The sequence below is a fragment of the Pteropus alecto genome, unplaced genomic scaffold (genome assembly GCF_000325575.1).
Source record: "Pteropus alecto unplaced genomic scaffold, ASM32557v1 scaffold484, whole genome shotgun sequence".
Taxonomy (NCBI): Eukaryota; Metazoa; Chordata; class Mammalia; order Chiroptera; family Pteropodidae; genus Pteropus; species Pteropus alecto.
Genome location: NW_006435778.1, coordinates 402,635 through 409,834, shown reverse-complemented (window position 1 = coordinate 409,834; position 7,200 = coordinate 402,635). Strand labels below are relative to the sequence as shown.

Below are 7,200 nucleotides of genomic sequence, written 5' to 3'. Positions count from 1 at the left end.
TTTCCCTCCCAGGGCCCAGGCAGGCTGATGGTCATACCCACACAGGACACAGACAGAACCTGCTAGCCCACCTGACTAGACAGGAGCCACAGGAAAAGTACCAAGCCATGCTCTCATGGCCCAGCCCGAAGGGAGAACCACCATGGGCCTGGGAGCTGGAGATGGGACAAGGGGCTGCCTAGGCTTGGCCCTGATATAGGACAAATGGTCCTGGCCTCAGCCTCCCCATTGACCATCAGGGAGTGTGAGGGCCCAGGACACATACCAAATACCCATCTCCTGCGAGAGCAGCCCAAGGGTACCCAACAGGTCATGGTCATGGGATGAATGGACACTGTTTACAGAAAATGTTCATTTGAGCAGGTGGGGGTGACACCCCTGGCTGGGTGGGGCTGCACTAAGGTCAGCTCAGCTGAAGGGTGGTGCCACAGGCAGGAACAGGAAGTAGTACCTGGGTAAGATCCCTATTGGGGGTGGAAACTCTCCTGTATTCAGAGCCAGGACTGGTCAGGGACCCTGAGCCTATTTGTACAGAGAAACCCCCAAATCTGGAACCAAAGCCCACAGGGGGGCAGCTGCTCTTCCCAGCCTCAACTTCTACGCTGAGACCACCCTGGCCCTGAACTCTGAGGGTCTAGATGTGCTCAAGTACATTGAGAGGTGGGGAGAAAATAATGTAAATAAATACAGAAGTAACCATTTATAAGCTGTCTGCTCTGAGCCAGACACTACCCAAATCCTCATTCTCTCCTCTAATCCCATGAGGTGGGGCCTGGGTCCCAAATTAAAGAGGAGGAAACAGACTTCTGTGAGAGAAATCCATTTTCTAAAGGTTGTGCAGGTGGTGAGTTAGACTTGAACCCAGATCTCTGAATCCAGGGTCTGGGCTTTGAACCCCTAGGCTGCAGGACCCTGCTGCATGAAAACGGCTGAGTGCTGATAGGGCAGGGGATTCAGTCACACGGGACCCTGTATTTCTCAGCTGACATCCTAGCACCTAAAGTCTTTACTACATGTTCCCCCTAGTGTTTGCTGGGCTGAGGGATTTACAGGATGGTCCTCATTCTACTACAGATCCAGGACGTTAAAGGGGGCATTCATAATTGAGGGCCCCAAGACAAAAAAGGTTCTCAAGAGGAAAGGCAAGACTTGGTCATGCTCCCTCACCTCACAGGAATACTCTCCCTCTGTGGCCAGCCTTGGGGACCAGGGCTGGGCTTCACTGCGGGAGCCGACAGGCCCCTTCTGTGGTACTGGCCCAGAAGGCCCAGGTGGTAGGGCTTGCTGTCCCCAAGGCAGGGCTCAGCTGAGTAGCTCCACAATCCAGACTTGCAATGGATGAATCCACAGGAGGGAATGACTGAGAGTGGATGTGTGTGGTGGCTGGTGGTGTTGAGGGGGCCAGAGCTGGAGATGAGGAGGCTGGAGAGGTCAGGATGGGGATGGGGGAGGTGACAAACTGGACGGGATGGAGTGGTGGTGACGGCAGTGGCAAGGCGTGGCGTGGCGAGATGCACGGACAGCATTCTTACCTCTAATTGGTGAACCACCTGGCGAGGTAATTTGAATGCAAATAAGATCAGAGAGAAGCATTAGTACAAAAGGAAGGAAAGCCACAAAAAGCCAAATCAGATAAAATGAAACACAAGAAAGGGCCTTAAATACATGGAGAAATCGAGGCCTGAGTTAGGCTGATGCAGGTAATGTGCGTGCAAGAACCAGGCTGAGTGTGGGTGAAGTGTGTGTCCCCCAGGTCACTGGCACTGCTCTGAGGAGGGGGAGAGTGGGGCAGGGGTCAACAGGGCTGGGGGTGATGGGAATCAGAACGGTGAGTCAGGGCTCCTACATGTAGACCCTGCTGGCTGAGGCCAATAGATGGCGGAGGTGAAGAGGTGGCAACCCCATCCTGCAGGGCCACCCAAATCCACAGGTGGGTAGATTTTAAAACAAAGCACTTACCAAAATAAAACAGGGCCTTTAAACAGACAGAAGAAAGGGCAAAAAAGGAGGGCTCACCTTAGGTGACCACCAGACCAGGTTTCCCTGCACACACACACCAGCCCACCTTGCCATGGATGAGGCTAAACACGCAACCCAGTGGCAGACTCCCTGTAAAGCCCACTCAACTCTGCTAAAAACTGAGTGACTACTGAGCTTCTCCCCAAACTGACCGGTGAGAGCCGGAGGCCAGTGCTCGCCCCTCGCCTGTTCAGTGCTTCATAATCCTGGGGATCAGAAGCCAGAGGGCCAAGTGCTCAGCCTCCAAAAGCCTGGTGCAGGGCTCGTGTGAGGTCTGAGCAGGCTCCTTCTCAACGGGGGCCTCCTCTGAGGCTGTGCTCAGGCTCTTCTTCTACCACCATCTCACCCAGAGGAGTGAGAAGCCTGTGGGCGGGCCCAGGCCCTGTGCTGTCCATCCTGCTTCTCTCTGTCCACTTGTGGGGGATAGAAGTATACCGAGAGAAAAACGGATCACTATGTTTCATTGAACCTGCCAACATCTGCCTGGGAGGAATTCTCCAGCTCCGTGAAGGAGTGAGGAAACAGACTGAGGAACATTAAGTGACCTGCCCAAAGCCCAAGGTCATACAGCTTGTGAGTGAGGTGGCAGGAACTAACCCGGTCTGTCTGGCTCATGGCCTTCCCACTAGACTAGGCTGCCTCCTGCAGACACTGAGTGACTACTGAGCTTCTCCCCAAACTGACCGGTGAGAGCCGGAGGCCAGTGCTCGCCCCTCGCCTGTTCAGTGCTTCAGAGACTGGAGAGAAGGCAAAGGCAACTGTTGGGACCTGAGGTGTGTATGTGAGGCAGTGCAGAGAGATCGTCTAGAAAGAACCATTGTTACAGTGATCTGCCAAACTCAGTCCAGGGAAATTTAGTGTCCTTGAGATCCTTCAGGGGGTCCACAAGGTCAAAACAATTTTTATAATACTAAGAAATTATTTTTCTTTTTCACTCTCGTCCGCTCATGAACACACAGTTGAGTTTCCCAGAGGCTCCACGATGTGTGATATCACAAAAGATCGAATACAGCAGATAGGAAAATCCAAAAGAAAAAGAAAAAAAAAAAAGCAAATCCAGCTGACTTCTATTTGGCCCAATTAGAGATATGTAAAAGTGTAAAACAAAGCTACTCTTTTCTCACTAGATGTTTTTGTTTTAGAAAATATAATAATTTTTTGTTAAAAATGTTATGTTAAATGGAATGGGTTTTGAAGTTATTTTAAAATGGATTAATAAATATTTAAGATCTTCTCAGCATTAATATCTAATATGGTAAATATTGATAGATAAAATCCATACAAACTAAAGCTCTTTGAGGTCCTCTGATACTTATAATTGGACGTCTTGAGACCAAAAAGTTGACACCACTGATCGACTGCTATAGTCTTGGCCTGCCTTGGGAGGGGGTGGCAGGGTAAATGGCCAAGGTCTGGGACGCCTAGCTTCTGGCTTCACCTCTTCTAAACCTTAACCGTCTGTGTGATGAGTCTCTGGACACCTCAGAAAAGCCATGTGCCCATCTGTCCATTTCACAAAGTAGTTGTGAGAGACCGGAGGGAACCCGGGAATCAGCACTGCACATAATGGGTGGCAGTGTGCAGGGTGGCAGACCAAAGGGAAATGGTGACCACATACCAAATGCGTGTGTGCCCTCCTGGCAGAGACGCAGCAGACGGCGGGGCAGAGTGGGGGTGGGGAGGAGACAGGCTCTTCCCGTACAAGCTGAGGCTGGCCAGTAGAGTAAGGGGCTGCAGGCCGCAGGCACACACTGAGGACTGCTCTGCACTTCCCTCTGGGTCCCATCCACTGGGGCCAGTGGGTCTCCTCCAGCAGCTAGATGCTGGCATCTCTGCTCGAGGCCCTGCAGTCTAGGTTCAGGGGTCACGGAGTGTGGAAGGAGATAGCTCTCTGGATAAGCACATGGACATGTGCATTAGGGTGGTCCTTGATGGCGACGGGGATGGATGGCGGCTACCACACCCAGGCCTCTGGGATGAGTGGAGCACAGGTGGTGTCCTTGGGGCCCCATCCAGGCTTGGCAGAACATGTGGCCAACAGCTCCTTTCAGGACCCAGAAGCAGCTCAGAGCCCCACTTGAGAGGTCAGCCCCTACATACTGTTCTGGCGACAGTGCCTACTCCGGGCTCGATTTCTACTCTCTCTGAGCGTGTCCCTATTCCTCTTGAGCCCGCCCTGGGTCTCAAGTTCAGATTGTCTAAGAGGCTCATGTTGTGGCAGCAGGTCATGTGACTTCGGTGGAGAATGAATCTGCTGAGCAGAGCTCACACCTGGGATCAGGCCACAATCACCCTCCTACCAAGCTCTGTTCTGGGGCCACACCCTGGTGACAGGTGCTGTGGCTCAGCCCACAGATGCCTGAGGAGTTCTGGGTACTAGTCAGTGGGGGCCTGAGTCTGAAGAGCATGAGACTGTGGAGCTCTGCAGCCCTAGCAGAGTGTCACCACTCCCTAGGGCCCAAGTTCTGTATACGTGGTATTAGAAGGCTCCTGGGGAACCTTGCAGGGGAGCTCCCTGGCTCTGCATCTCCATGTGTGACCCCAGGTGACTCCCTTAACTCAGCTGTCAAGTGGGCATGATAATCACAGCCTGTCCTACTTCTCAGAGAATCAAGTGCAACCAGAGGCAGGAAAGCGCTTTGTAAACTGTCGGTGATGCATAAACCGTGAAAGTCCCTGTAAACAACCAGTGCTCGGGGCCTGATTCCACTCCATGAAGGACTGTCCCTATAAATGTGCATGGAACAGCCCCAGCACCTTCCTGAATGGTTAACAGGACATGAATAGCAGCTACTAGGTTTAGGAGCTAGGGGCCAGAATCATGCAGTGACGGGGGAAGAGTCCTGTCCATTATTGCTAAGGTGGGATGACTGAGTCCCCTCAGGTGCCATCTGGCTCCATCTCAGCAGCTGGACTCTGGACCCACAACCCTCAGGTCACAGCTGCCAGCGGGCAGGAAAGGTCGAAGACATCTTCCCTGGACCTGGGAAGCAGGAGGAGTGGACATCGGTCTGCACGGACAGGGCTCAAAGGCCACATTCATGAAATCATTCATTGACAACGGCTCAGAGATACCTGTCTATGACTGGGCTTGCGTTGGGGGTGGGGGTGGCAGGGGGGGAGGGCCTCGCAGACAGGAGCCAGACCCAGGCCCTCCCTGCAAGGAGTGCCCCGTCTAAGTGAGCAGAGCTGGAGCCCAGTGGTAAAATGTAATGCGGGAGTCCTCAAGGAGTAGGCCTTGGGCAGAGAAGGGTCAGGCTTCATGTGCTGGTGAATGTGACTGGAGGGCCAGGATAGGGTCAAGGTGGCTCAGTGCAAGTCAGAGCGACTGGAAATTAAGAAGAGCCCCATTCCTGGAGCCCTCAGCAGAAACCAGGCCACAAACTAAAGCTCTAATGACCACTGTCTCAGTCCTTTCTCCAAGTCTTTTTTAAAGATGAGGAAACTGAAGCTCAAAGAAGTTAAACAACTGAGGGCACAGAGCCAATAAGTGGTGCAGCCAGAATGCGATGAGATAAAGTTGGAGACGTGAGCAGGAGAAGATAGAGAAGGGCTGTGTGTGCCAAGCTCAGGGGCATGCACCTGACCGTGTAGGCAGTGAGGCTGTCAGAGCACAGAGGGACACGAGCAGAAAGCTCTGATGGCTGCTGGAGGATGCATTCAAGGGGAGAGCCTGGAGGCAGGGAGAGTAGGGTCTGGTAACCTGGGACATGGCCAAGTCGGAGAAAGGAGAAAAGGAGACCAACCTGAGAACCATGTGGGTTTAAGAGGACTTGATGGTTTCATATTGGAGGAGGAGTCAGAGTATATTCCAGGTTATAGGTTGGGGAGCCACCACCCACAGAGAGAGGGTCAGTGGGAGAACGACATCTGTTTGAGAAGGAGGTTATCACTCACCACTGTCAGGGTGACACCCACAAGGCATGGGTTGGAGAGACAGGACTGAGAGTTGTAGGAGTAGAAAGGGTATCTGAAGCCACAGGAGTGGGTGAGCTGGCCCAGGAAAGGGCTCTGTCCATGGGGCAAGGGCAGGGCTCATGGGCTACCAAGCTAGAGGAACAAGCAGAGGAAGAGAAAGCTGCAGGGCAGACAGAGAAAAGCCAAGGAGACGGGGAGGGAGTAGGTGAAAAGGAGGGAGGGATGTGGACTCCTGCTGAGAGGACCGGGAGGCTGAGGCCTGAGCAGCACTGGGTGAAGTGCTCACAGGGCAGGAACCAACTCACAGGGCAGTGAATGGGTGGCACAGGGCCCGGCACACAGCAAGCACTACATAAATACTTGATGAACGAATGTGCAAGACAGCGTGCCTTCCAGAACTGATGCCACAGACAGTCAGTGCCATTTAGGGTGGAGGCCAGACCTGCGGGAAGGACCATCTGGCTGCTTGGGGAGCCTGCCTGGGGGACTATGTGGAAACACAGGAGCCGCATCATGCCGGCCGCTGGGCAGTGCTGGGCAACGGCTGCAAATGCTGCCGGACTGTTTCCTGCCTTGATTATGGCTGTTTTAATTAACTGCGCTACAGCTGCCTCCATCTTGTTGAGTTTTAATTAAATTAAATGAGCTAACACTTTGTAGGCTGTCTCAGGCGGCCATCGCTGGGGCCGGAATCCTGCCCCTGCTGGGCAAATCATTTCTCTCTCCTCTCCCGGGCCCCACGAGGGTGTCTACCTGGTGGGAATTGGTAGGGAGGGGCTGGCACTACAGGGAGCGGCAGGGGTGCCTTTGAAGCTGGCAGAGCCCTGAAAGGAGCAGAGTTGTGTCCTCCTTTGCAGTGTTGAAATCACAGCTGAGGGGCGGCAGGGGCTCTGGCCGGCACTGGCCATTTTGTCTGAGCCCCCCATCCCACAGCTAGCAGGAGGACTTCTGGACCAAGGCCTATCGGTCCAGCCATGCTGGCGGCAGATGCAGAATGCAGCTAAGCTGATTCTAAGCCTCCTTTCCCGCCTGCTCTGTTTCCACAAAAGCGGAATCAATTATCCTGGCGGAAGCCTTACAGGCAGATCGATCAATGGGGCGACACCTCCCGTCCTGGTCAAGATGGCATCCTTGCTCCCAGGGCTCCAAACTGGCTCTACTAAGACATCCATAGGAGACAGGTGGCCCTGGTGGCCGAGGGATGGCAGAAGTCCCCCTGGCTGCAAGCCTCTGAGGTCCAGCCTTTTGAAGCCTGATGAATCA

General features: G+C 53.6%; 1 protein-coding gene across 4 annotated transcripts in view; it reads right to left on the bottom strand.

Moving 5' to 3' along the window:
* The window catches only part of PTPRF (protein tyrosine phosphatase, receptor type F), a 76,222-nt gene that overhangs the window by 40,573 nt on the left and 28,449 nt on the right, over positions 1–7,200 (bottom strand). The window lies entirely within an intron of this gene.